Genomic DNA, 13,688 nt, shown 5'->3' with positions numbered 1-13,688 from the left:
GTCTCAGAAGAAATTTTGGCCTTGGAAACAGTGTTCTGACTATGAACGACTGTGGGGACTTTTGACGTTGGACTAGATACACTCTGCATGACGATCTGGCCATTCAGACTACGAGAGACAGGGAGGAGAATGTGGTGATTTATATTAAATGTCCTCCCTGAGTCTCTGGCACTTGAATACTTGGTCACTGTTGGTAGCTGTTTGAGGATTAGAAAATGTGGCTTTGCTAGAGGAGTTGTGTCATGGGAGTAGGCTTCAAGGCTTCAGAGTCTCCATTCCCAGTGTCTGTGGATCAAAATGAGTTTTCACTGCTGTTTCGGCTGCCTGTCCCCTTGCCTTCCCTCTGCCACTATAGACTCTAACCCCCTGGGACTTTAAGCTCATAAACACTTCCTTTAACAAGTTGCCTCAGTCATCAGTTGGTGGTGGCACACGACTTTAATTCCAGCACTTGGGAGGCAAAGGCAGGTGGGATTTCTGAGTTCAAAATCAACCTGGTCTACAGAGTGAGCTCCAGAACAGCCAGGGCTACACAGAGAAACCCTACATCAAGAAATAATAAGCAAACAAACAAACAAAGAAGTTGCCTTAGTCTCAGTCATGGTTTTTTATCTCAGCAACAGAACAGTAACACACACACACACACAGAGTGATATTTCTTTCATGTTGCTAAGTTCTTCATGTTAGGACTTACTTGTAGCATAAATTCCATGCTGATTCTGTTTTCAATCAGTCTCATCACGAGGTGAGCTTTACATTGAAACATAGTGTAGTATTCCCAGGACAGTGTATGCGGACGCTTGATTGAAAAGTGAAGGTGGTGATATGAGGGGCTGGAAAAAACATAAATTCACTGAATATAACAAATCTGATTATAAAAAGAAAAAAGTAGAAGGTGAACTTCACATTTAATGTAAACAAATTAAGTTGTTGATAATTTTCCACTATTCCAAAATGCTACAGCAAATTTTACATAAAATATTTTTGTATAGCAAATACCTAAAAGCAGAACATTTTATGATCCTATACATAGAGCAGAATTGCTGTTATCTTAACACAACCCATTCTAAAACTGATTGGCTCTAACTAATTACCTATCAAGAGTGTCAAATTTTACTCTCACAATCAGTGTTCAGCTTCACCCACTCCTATTTTATAATAGACATGAAACAACTTTAGAAAAGGAAAAACCCAAGGACAAGGCATGTGCAGCTCAGTTGCTAATGCATTTGAGAATCCCTGGGTGTGACACTGAGTACCAACGATGAATTTGAAAAGTATGCTGATTTATGACTTTCTTTGTCTATTATCATAAAACTGCTGCCACCCAGGAAACCTGCATCTACCTGTGTCCACAGGCCATGATCACCCTTACCTGGCTCTGGAATAAACTATCTTATATTCCCTTTTGAGGTTGGAGTTGTGTTTTGTGCCAACACCCTTGGGATACAAGGCTGAGTAATCATTCTTATTCCTAAGCAGACGTACAGGGGAACAAAATAGGACCAAAGCAAACCAAAGCACAGCAGGGTAAAACTGAAGAAAGTACAGCTCATGTCCAGTTGAATTAGAAAACATGGCATGTCAAACAGGAAAACATTACATTTTTAAGTTTAAATTCATTCACAGTCATCTTATGTGACATAACAGTACTGAGTGGGCACTGACAATAGTACCAGTCTGTGGCATCACTCTATCATTATGGTTCCGGCCTTACTAGGCCTCAAGAAACACACGAGTGATCCTGTAAGAGGCAGCCTATCAAGTGAGCTTTATAATGATCTCAGAAAAATAACATACTTATCCTTTTCTTTTCCACCACCAAATATGGGATGTAATAAAACTCCCCCAGTTTTCACTTCACATGCCACTATTTTATCTAGCTCTGATACATTCTCCACACTTGGGAGGCTGAGGCTTAAGTTTACCCTCAGCTTTAGAGTTGAGTTCAAGGACATGGTAACCTAGATAAGATGCCATCTCAAAACATCAAAACAAAATACACATTCTTGGACTGAGAATGTGTTATCAGTGCTCGCCTAGTATGTATACAATGTCCTGAGTTCAAATTCTCATTAAGGTAAACTCCAATCCTACATTCTACTTTGTGACACACAGACATAATTTTCATTACCTAGGTTTTACAACATCCTTAAGTTAAACTGTTTAATGTTTGTACTTTTTCTAGAGAAAAGGCAATTGGCACCAACCACTCACTGACTCACATAAACCCAGACACACACAACAGTAACATTAAATTTGTAAAAAGTAAGGCAGAAATGGAATTCTACATTAAAATATAAAAAAATTACAATCTCACGGAATTTTTGTATAGTGTATTAAATTAACTATAAGTAGCCAATCGTGGTGACTTCCATCTGTAATCCTAGCATTCAGTAGGCAGAGTTTGAGGCCAAGCGGGTCTACATTGCAAGTTTTAAGCCATCCAGAGGTACAAGTGTAAAGACCCCTTCTCAAAAAAACAAAAACAAAAAACCCAGATAAACAATACGAAATTCACCTCCACTTAAAGAAAACAAAGATTATCTTTTTTTTTAGTGTTGGGGCTCAAACTGAGGATCTAGCATGTATAAGAAAGCACTGTGTCTCTGAGCTGCACCCCAGCCCCAAATGTACTTCTCCCTTCTTTTCAAGAAAAGTAGCAAGAATCTAAAAACTAAAAGGCAAATTCTTTTTTTCGAGACAGGGTTTCTCTGTATAGCTTTGGCGCCTATCCTGGCACTCGCTCTGGAGACCAGGCTGGCCTCGAACTCACAGAGATCTGCCTGCCTCTGCCTCCCGAGTGCTGGGATTAAAGGTGTGCGCCACCAATGCCCGGCTAAAAGGCAAATTCTTTATGCCATCATCATTACTGTTGAAGACAATTATTTGCTTTAAAAATCATCTCACAGATTTTTCCAGAAGATTTGAACACTGACATTTGACTTCTAATTAATTTTCTATACATTCAAATCTGCATTCTATACAGCTAAGATACTGTTTTTCAGAATTCTTATTTTATGGTAAATTATATAAGTAACTTTCTGCTTTGTTTTTTTTTTGAAACAGGGTCTCACCATGTAGTGGGTGCTTTTCTGAACTTGCTACATAGATCAGACTGGCTTCAAACACACTAAGATCCACCTGCCTCTCTGCCCGTTGAGAGTTTGAAGTCATATGCCACCATGCCCCAGTAATTACAAAGTGATTTATAGAGCTGATATTAAAGCTGATCCAAAAACAATCAAGATAAAGTTTTACTAATGGTTTTCTTTTTTGAGAAAATCTCTCAGAATAACCCCGCCATTTATAACTTATGGGCAGCAGCCAGCTTATAATGCAGAAAAGAAGCCGAGAGTGAAGCAGAGCAGCACATGCTAGCCATGCCCTCGGGAGGGAGCAGGAGCATTAGTCAGTTCAAGGCCAGACTCAGACACACAGCAAGTTTGAGGACAGCATGGACCACAAGAGGCTGTCAGAGAACAATACAAGAGGGGAGAGGAGGGGAGGTCAGCTTTCCTGACCCTCTGGCTCAGTCTGCAGTTCTGATGTTACTCACCAAGACATTCTCGATATGAAGCATCCAAAGAACTGCTGCGCTAACGACTGCGCTAGGCACCGCCTGGTCGGGGCGTCTCATCTATAATCATGGCACTGTGCAGAAGGTTTGTGCTGAAAGCCAAAGACACGAAGTGACAGGACCAACGGAAGCACAGTCAGTCAAAATACAGTAACTGCATTCCCAAAGCAATTCAGTTTTAGGTTCAAGCTCAATACAGAAGGAAAAAGTCCAGAATATTCCAATCTTTTCAAAATCTATCTGAAATTCACAATCTGTCTAAAGCAAGGAACAATGTTTCTATTGATTTTACAAATATATATATATATCACTATTTTGGGAAGCGAGGAAGAAATGAATGTGTTAATCAGAAATGAATCCCAATACACTGGGGTTACTTAATTTTAAAAAATCCTTCCTCCCAGTATCCAGTCTGTTGCACAGCCAGCATGAAACACATAGTATGGAAACATTTCTCCCCAAATAGAAAACCAGTAACAAAAATAAAACCCTTTTTCTAGTGTCTAGTAAATTTTGGCATTCTGTTATTTACTTCTAAATATATTGTTTCATTCAATTTTTACAACTGTGTTCTGGAGAATGCACAATATTAGTATCTCACGTGACACATGAGAACTTTTAGGGATAAGAAAGTAAAACAACCACCCTGACATATAAAACTTATAAATTTGGAACCCCCACCACCAAAAAAAGGGGGCAGAAAAGGAGAGCTAAAACAAAGAAAAGAATTTGTTTTGTTTTTTACAACAAATTGATGATACCAATACATTTTATAGCGCTACAAAAAGGCACACTACTGACCCACAAATGTGTGAGCTAAACATTTACAGACACTGAGAACTATACCAGCAATGGAAATGCGAATGGTAACTCTGGAGAAGGCACTAGGATGCCTAACTTCCTTACGTAGGAAGCTACACTGTAACATTTTAAACACACCAGATGACCTATAAACTCAGTCATACCTGGAGTTCAAAACCAATCTTAAATCTGGATCAAAGAGTCAGCCAACAGCTTTGCCTTTTCTCAGTACCCTAATCTAGGCATTCCCCATCTCAAGAGACACTAACCTGAAAATACTCATAGAAGTATAAGCAGCCACCTCAACATAAGCCTCATCGATGAAGACAGTCTTAAAACCAGAGTACGGCTGGGCGTTGGTGGCACAGGCCTTTAATCCCAGCTCTCGGGAGGCAGAAGCAGGTGGATGTTTGTGAGTTCGAGACGAGCCTCGTCTACAAGAGCTAGTTCCAGGACAGCCTCCAAAGCCACAGAGAAACCCTGTCTCGAAAAACCAAAAACAAAAAAAAAAAAACCAAAAAAAAAAAACCAAAAAAAAAACCAAAACAAACAAACAAAAAAACCCAGCGTACCGATAGCGACAAGTCAAAATTTCTTCATAAAATTCAAAAACTTCGTGAAGGAATGACGTGGTATGTTTGAGTAATGGAAGAAGCTGGGGCAAACAAAATGTGTAACCTGCAAATAAAAAGATAATCATCTCAAAAAAGGACAAATTTAGTTTTTAATACATTTCTTAATGTTGAAAGTAGCTGTTGCAAAATTAGTGGGCTTTTCAGATCAGGTTTACAAAATGTTTCATTGTGCTAAAAATTAAATTTAAAATGGATTATATAAGTTTATTAAAACCTTACACACAAGGAAAATAAAAACTGGTTCCAAATTAATTTTTTTCTTTTCTCCATAAACAAGAAAGAATTAAAATTTAAGGCTTAGCAATAAGCTCTTACTCATGTGTCTAAACTTAGCAATTACTGCATATTTTATAATTTTAGTAATTTTTGTGCATGTGTACAATGTTGAAGATTGGACCCAATACTTTGCACATGCCAGTCAAGTAGCATTAAATCTCAGTGCCTAAATCTAGGAATTAATAGTTTATGTTGCCTGGCGTAGTGGCTTATAACAATAATTCTAACTCTTGGGAGGCTGAAACCAGCCTGGACTACACAGTGAGATCAGCTGTGTAGATCTCATGCTGATCAGAACTATCTGTGCCCAAGAACTGTCACCCAAGCCACCCTCTGGTGTTTCAGTACACCCTGAATACTGGAGAGACAAACTAGTAAAAGAGCCACAGTAGAAATAATAGTCATGGTTTTCATATTTGCTAAATTCAAAACAAGTATCACAGAGTGTCTCATGAAACAATTCTATGCCAAATGAACAAAGAAGTCAGGGAGGGTTGCACAGAGACCTTACTAAAACACATGACATCAAGGGTAGTCTATGCTGCACAGAGACCTTACTAAGAAAAAGAAAGCAGTAAGATTTATTCTCACTTTACTATACTGAGGCACAGAATGACCAGTTTACCAGTTAGAATCCTGGTCAACAAATTGGCCAAAATGGTTTTCCTTCCAAGCAAATGTGAGATGAGACCTTTTCTTTTGGTGATAATCTTGACAGGTAAAGGTAAAACTCTTTTATTTGAGCCTCCTTTTCCTAAGGAGTAAAAGTTCAGAGGAGAACAAGGCAGGAGAAAAGACTCACCTCATGCATATATGGGTCTAAAATTATTTCAAAAGGTCCAATGGCCAAGGAGATATTGGGTGCTGCTGTAGGAATAGTAAGCATGTAATGGAAAGTCTTCTTCCTCATGTCATGGGTGTACACTGTCTCCACCAAATCTCCACTGGACACGGCTACCATTGCAGCATCTACTGTAAATTCTAATTTCCATGTACACAACTTCAGAGTATGAATCAACACATGGGAACCAAAATCTACAAATACATTAACAGCACAGAAAATACTTTAAACTTCAAATTTCAGGTCAGGTCTTACTGTATCATACAATCAGTACAAGAGACCAAAATATAAATAACTGTAAAACACAAATCTTTGACTTAGAAGGATTAATAATCGGAGCCAAGTACTCACATTATAAAATATTTCAATAACAAGTAGTAAAGTACGGAGCATGGGAATGGATTATAATGTCACATAAAGATGTAGGTGAGCCTACCAATGTTAAACAACAACAAAAAAAACCAGCTACAACCCATGAATGAGTTCATTCACTTCAAGTTCAAAACCAAGCACCATCAATAGCATTTCAGAAACAGAGTAAAGAGACAGAATGCCAGGTGGGAATGCTGAAACAGTGGAAACTCTGCCAAGTGGTGATGCTATTTGTGTTAATCTGAGTGGAAGCTCAATAGGTTTGTTCATTTGTGAAAAGTTGTTATGTTTTTGCATTTAAATGTGTACAGCTTCCTGTATGCTGAATTTCACTATACAGTTAAAGAATCAAGCTGATATATTATTTCAGGATTATTCTGTAAAGGAAGAGATGAAGATGAAGAAAGAAATGATAAGACAGAAGGAATAACCAGTACAGCATGATTCAGAAGCAGCCTAGAGGACAAAAAACAAATCGTTTACAAAAAAAAAAATGCTTACACTCATCATTCTAAATGAATAAATACACTGCACATTCAATACATAAAATGAAGTTTATTGAAATATATGAATTGATAATGTACCTTGTAGAATTCTGATATCCACAAGAGAAGACATGAGCACCTCTCTCTGCCATACTTCCCTCTACACTGGGTACCACAAAATGAAGACCCCCTTTCGGCTGATCCAAAGAAAATTGTTATGTATCTTCAGAACCTTTAACTCTGCAACAAATAAATACATACATTCACTGACATGCAAATAAGCAACAGTAGCCTACATAGGGAAGACACTACAATGAGAACCACAGCCTGAGCATTGTATTAAGAAACCACAGAGATGCTTGGGATGCAGCTCCAGTGGTACGGCACTAGCCTAGATACTAGAGGCCTGGGATCAAATCCCACTAAGAAGTGATACCACTTGCCACAGTGTAGGCTTTTATTGTTTCCACTTACACTAGTTGATGGTGTGCCTCCAATCAATCTGCCTCTTGTGGTTTCCCACAAAGCACAGTACCAGGTGTATCATATTCTCTTCGCAACATTTTGGACATGGAATGTTTTCAGAAAAAAATTCACAACCCCTAATATGAATGCCTTAAGGTCTTTCAAACCCAACTGCAATTCTACTTTTCAAGTTTTTTCTCCTTTTGTATTTTCTCCCAAATTGTTAACTCTACTTGACTTGGGACAGTAAACGACAGAAGGTAGGATAGGGAGGATTACTCACGAAATTGCATCATCTATTAAGTTACATTTTATTTCTGTACAGTAAAAAAGCCTGTTAGCATTAGGTTAAAAGAGGTTATTTTAATTCCCCCCTGTGACTATGCAATAAGCTTCTACCTGAACCCTAAAACTGAAGAATCCCACTATGTTCTCATCTGCTCCCACATACAATGAAAACAAAGTGTTTTCTTCTTTCCTTGACTTTTATGAGACTAAATGAAGGTAGACAGAAGTTTTCAAACAATAATTGTAACGGCTAAATTTTTAAAGCAAGGAAAATAAAACTTTAGAGAGGTTAAACTCTAAGCATAAAGGACATGTGGCAAGAATTCAAGTTCTAGCTTCTGCTCTACCCCAGATTATCTCAGTGAAGTTACCTGTGGGACTTAAGAATGGTCTACCACAGATTAGATCAGTAAAGTTAACTATGGGACTTAAGAATGCTCTACCACACATTAGCTCAGTGAACTTACACTGTGGGACTTGAGAATGCTCTACCCCAGATTAGATCAGTGAACTTACACTGTGGGACTTGAGAATGCTCTACCCCAGATTAGTTCAGTGAACTTACACTGTGGGATTTGAGAATGCTCTACCCCAGATTAGTTCAGTGAACTTACACTGTGGGATTTGAGAATGCTCTACCCCAGATTAGTTCAGTGAACTTACACTGTGGGATTTGAGAATGCTCTACCACAGACTAGTTCAGTGAACTCATGGTGTAGGACTTAAGAATGTTCTTTTATAACAAGGAGGAATTGAACCAGGGGATTTTTTAGGATCATTAATGCTGTAAAAAATGATACAATTTCAAATGGGTGTGACACCACCTGACCCATGCTCGCTCCATCCATACAGTTTTTAAAGTACTTTTCATTAAAGAAACAAAACAAAACAAAAAACAATGAAAGGAGCTGGTGGCAAAGCCTAATAAAAGAGAACTTCCCTAGCATCTACAAAGCCCTAGTTTCCTACCACTACAGAAAACAGAGCAGCCAGTTATTTTTATAACAGCCTGTACCTAACACTGTTGCGATAAGTCTTTACTATTCCATCCACTGGAGCCCAACCATCACGTGGGCAGCCAGAATAACACACAGAGTCTTGTATTATTTTACAATGCTGCTGGTCAATTGAGTAGGATTTCTCATATGCTAGCTCAGTCTTAATTACCATAAATCTATATATTTTATAAGACTAATCTTATAGAAGATACAGAAAGAGAAAAGATTATAATCACAGAAGAGGGTAATATGCAGAGCAGGATCTCAGAGCAGGCAAAGTGCTGTCCTGCAGAAGAGAGAAAGAGGAGCATGGGATATTCAGGAGTCATTCATGTAACTATAGTAAATAAATAGTTTTCAACACTATCAGAAGCCATGAAATATCTAGTTATGTAGTGGTGGAGAAAACACTAATGGAAGGAGTTGATTTGAGATGTTAGATCATCTGGCAATTTAAATTACATCAGTGGCTAAGGATGCTGGTTTCAAGCTTGTGAAGATTAGTGGGTCTCGTTGTATGCATGTTAGGGCCATATGTCATATTATTGAATGGTTTTCCCGAAGTATACTCCCTTTGTTTGTAATTATCAGCCTTAGTTTAGAAACCAAATACTGTTCTTGCACTTTGTATGGATAAGTATTGGTTAAAATGGCTCTTTCTGTAACTTTTTCTAATTCACTTTTCTGTGATTATAATCTTTTCTCTCTGTAGAATTTCCTGGGTCCAGAAGTATGCCCAGAGTCTTCTTATGAGTGAGCACAGCCATCAAAATAAGCCACAGAAGTAAGCTACATAATCATGAATGTTTTTGCTTTTCTCTTCTTTTTGAAACAGTATCCCCTAAATAGTCCAGGGTATCAAACTCCCAGTCTACTTGCCTTAACCTCCAGAATGTGGGGTTACAGGTGTGTACCACCATGCTTAGTTGTTTAAGAGGAGGTCTCTCCATTTTGCTTAGGCTGTTCTAGATTTGCCAGGCTCAACTGATCTTCCCACCTCAACCTCCTAAGTGCTAGGATTCTAGGCAGCCACCACCATGACCATCTTAAACACAGATCCACAGAGCTAATGTAATAGCTGATTATCAGGTGCTGAAAAATATGTAAATGGTATCTTATGATGATTTTCTAAGTCTAGTGGGGATAAAATCTATTTAAAGTACAGTAGTAGAGATTATTTATCTAATTTCTATACCTAAGTTCACAGTCCTAGAACAGAGCCCTCTGAGTAAATGGGAAGCCACTCTCTACCACACAGCCTCCTGAATCTATTTTCTGAGACTACTTAAGAAGGATCTGCAGCCTCTCTGCCAGGTCAGTATCCATTCTGAAAACAGAAACAAAAGAGAAAACCTGAACCTTGTTGGGGGTCATCATAGCTTGGTTCTTCTGAATGGATAGAATATTTGTACTCTCAAATGTCACCAGAGTGCAGTAGTCAGGCAGGAAGTCTTTGGAGGCCATGTAATAAATGGCATCACAGGTCAATGACATTAGAGTAGGGCTAAGTTTATTTGCTCAGCACTATAATATATATTGTAGACTAGGTCCCTGGTCCAATGAAGTAAGGGGTATTCTGGTGGCACAGGTAAAAAGTAGCTCTGGACCGATCATTTCTCTATTCCAGGATTGCAAACCCAAGCAACAAGATGTCTCTGTGGTTACAGAAAGTAACGGCACAAAAATGTGAACAATGACCACCAGAGGTTCTTCTGCCAGACCACATGTGGACAGTAGTGCATTCTTCTATTATTATTTCATCTACCTACTTTCACTTTAATCTCAATATTCTCAGGTCCCTCATTTATAAAGTTTCGATTGAGATCTTATCTACTTTAAGAGGTTATAGAAGGAATCTGCAGGATTCCTTAAGGAATGTCTTACTGACAGTGAGAATTCAACTAACATTCTCTATAATTCAATCATATTGACTCTGCTCCATTGTAATCGTGCTCAGCTGGAGAGCTCCATCAAGTCTTCCCCACACTGCTGGAATAACATCTTAAATATACTCCCTAATCCTTCCACATTCTCTACATAATCCACCTAAGGTGTTCCAGCCCCTAAACTCAAGATAAATAGCAATCTGTGGCAAACACTACAAGAACGTCCATAAATGAATAGCTGCCTCTAATGACTTTTTTAGGATCTTTACAAATATAAAATTCTAAGACTGATTTGAAAGTTACATTTCCCAATCTTTACAGCTAATCCTAAGCTTGCACATATACAAACGTAAGTCTAATGAGGAAGCTGATACAATCTTTCAAAGAAAAGAGACTCTAAGACCTACTCTATTTAATTCATATAGGTTCTTCAGAGAAAGTACAATAAAATACTTAGGTTTTTCAATGCCCCCCCCCCCCCATATTAGGTTGTACTGGTTAACCATAAATCTAATAAATCTCAAAAAAAAAAGTTTATTCAAAACCTCACTACAATGCAGTACTACCTAAACCACGTCAGTGAAGATTCAGAAACAGCAGGTTTCTCAGACACCAAGTCAGGTCAATGTATGTACACTTTAATTTGTTTGTGGCTTATTCATGTCTAATGTGGAAGTGCTTGATTATAAAGACTTTATATTCCACAACATACACAATGCATTAAACATTTTAATCAGGAGAGACGTGGGGAGAACTGAGCCAACATATATAGCAAAAGCATATGATAATCCCACAGACTTGAATTCTAAGTTCTTATTCTAGAGGCACAGTCAGCAGGAAGACTGTAGTCTCTAAGAACTGTGAAAGACTGACTTACACTGTTTATGATGACTGCTTATGATGTCTTACCACCACAGATTTTTCTCTGGAAGTTTACGTTGTTGACACAGACGGCCTGATGGGCTGTATATTAAAAAAAAAAGAAAGGAAAACGACAATCAGTAAACCAAAGCTCACTGTATCCAAGCACAAATAAGAACTCTCTTCTAAGCAGCTCCAAAACCACAGCCAGCCTGCTAATGAGCTGCAATCTTTAGTCTACTAAATGAGTGACCTGCTTATTTTAACTGTCAAGGGTCATCATGGACAGGTCTGTCTGGACAAAACTGTGGCAGTGCTCTGAAGGGCTTGTGAGCCTGCGTGGGGGCGGGGGGGGGTCAAGCCTGCTGAATGACACTGTCACTCAAAACGTCGCCTCTCTGCAGACGTCCCGTCCTCTGGGGTGGGCTCTGCTTCCCCCCCCCTGGCTCCCCCAGACCCATCGTCACTCACGGAAACGGTGCAAGCCAAGCCCGGGAAGGGGAAGGTCCGGGGCCGCGGGCTCTCGAAGCCCTTGTCTCCCTTCTTCCTCTTCATCCCGGAGGACTCGACGCCGGTGGGCGGCAGGAAGCGCTCGCTCCCGCGGGGCTCGCCCTCCTCCGCCCGGTCCCCGTCACGCACAAGAGCCGCTCGCCCGCCGACATGCTGCCCGCCGACATGCTGCCCGCCGCCTAGGACCCGGGCGTCCCAGGAAGTACGCCCGGCGTGGGGGCGGAAGCCGGAAGTCGGTCCCGGCGTCCGTGGGCGGGGCCTGCGCCGCGAAGCTGGCTGGGCTGCGTCTGGCTGCCGAGCGAGCTCTCGCTGGTCTCGGGGTTTAGGAGAACGGAGGAAGGATTTCCTGCGGGAGATGAGAAGAGAAGAGCGGGGAGGAAGAAGGGAGGGGACGTGAGGTGTGTTGCACAGGGAGCCAGGAGGAAGCGAGGGAGGCGAGGGGCCGGGAGCTAGAAACGGTCCGCCAAGCGGGACGCTGTGCTGTGTCCGTAAGACGCGCCCGGACCCCGGGATGCAAAGTGATGAGACCGCAGGGACTCTCAGTCCCCCACGGCCTCAGCACTGCTTATGCATCTACAGCTCTAAATCAAATCACATGCACAAATACAGAAAGTATTATGTAAAGTCATCGTAAAGCCGTTGGATTTGCATTTCCTGTGGGTCCCAAGTGGCAAGCCAGTGTCTGGTGACTCTGTTAAAATTGTGGATCGTCCGTAAACGATTTTGCCACCTTCAGTAGGTTGAGCTTTTCTTACCCTTTCAAGTGGTCCTGCTGACAAGTTCGTCAGCTGATTTTAAATTATCTGAACCTTGGTCTAAAGCAAAACCAATTAGGAAAATGAAGCCATAACTTTATCAGACGTTCCAAAACTAGAAATTATTTGTCCCCAATGAACATTGCTTTATTAAGCCCACGCAAGGTAAAGGCAGAGCTCATAGATGCCCGACACAACAGTCCTCCTGCGGGACCACTTCCTCACTCTTTCTCATCTGCTGGGACATCCTCAGACTTACATCATTTTCTACGATTTTATAAGACCCAGAAGGACAGTGGTAGGCTTGTTCCAAGTTCCAGTCTTCTCAGGAAGTGGAGGAGGGTGCAGTGATAATGGAAATTTAACAGCTAAAACTTAAACTTTTGCTGTGCTTTAAAGATACACTGAGGTGAACTCACTTCTCTCCAGTCTACTAAATGTCTTTGCTCAGAAAGCTGTCAGCGAAGTATTATAAGCATCTGTGGGCTCGCTGGCTTCTGAGAAGCTCAACATTAGTACAGGAAACAAAAGTCTGTGTTTTAGTGATACACATAGATGGAGTTGACATGAGGTCTGTGGTCCAATCAATGTTGCTATCAACTTCTAGACCAGTGGTTGTCAAACTTCCTAATGGTGTGACCCCCATGTTCCTCATGTTGTGGCGACCCCAACCATAAAATTATTTTTGTTGCTACTTCATAGCTGTAATATTCTACTGCTATGAATCATAATGACCCACAGATTAAAACCCCTGCTCTAGATCAGCAGTTAATACTATCTCAATTGATTCCGATTGGTTACTGGTTGAGTTTGGTAGGTCAATGGTTAAATCTAGTAGGCCTTCACTGGGTATAGTATGTGAATTAGGGTTCTCTAGAACCACAGAACTTAGGGAATGAACCTCTTTCTCCATATATACAAATACACACACACAC

At 40.2% G+C, this 13,688-nt stretch overlaps 1 protein-coding gene across 1 annotated transcript in view; it reads right to left on the bottom strand.

Annotated features, from left to right (window-relative positions):
* Window positions 1-12,191, bottom strand: part of LOC103160487 (transcription initiation factor TFIID subunit 2) — a 46,593-nt gene extending 34,402 nt beyond the window's left edge. The window contains 7 exon segments of the mRNA XM_035449650.1: window positions 695-833; window positions 3,560-3,672; window positions 4,954-5,059; window positions 6,095-6,327; window positions 7,090-7,230; window positions 11,505-11,590; window positions 11,960-12,191. The gene's annotated coding sequence lies outside the window, so the exon portion shown is untranslated.
* Between the last annotated feature and the right edge of the window lie 1,497 nt (window positions 12,192-13,688).

This window comes from Cricetulus griseus, chromosome 10, assembly GCF_003668045.3.
Source record: "Cricetulus griseus strain 17A/GY chromosome 10, alternate assembly CriGri-PICRH-1.0, whole genome shotgun sequence".
In the NCBI taxonomy this organism is placed as follows: Eukaryota; Metazoa; Chordata; class Mammalia; order Rodentia; family Cricetidae; genus Cricetulus; species Cricetulus griseus.
Note: the sequence above shows the minus strand (reverse complement) of the source record. Positions and strands in the feature narration are given on the sequence as shown.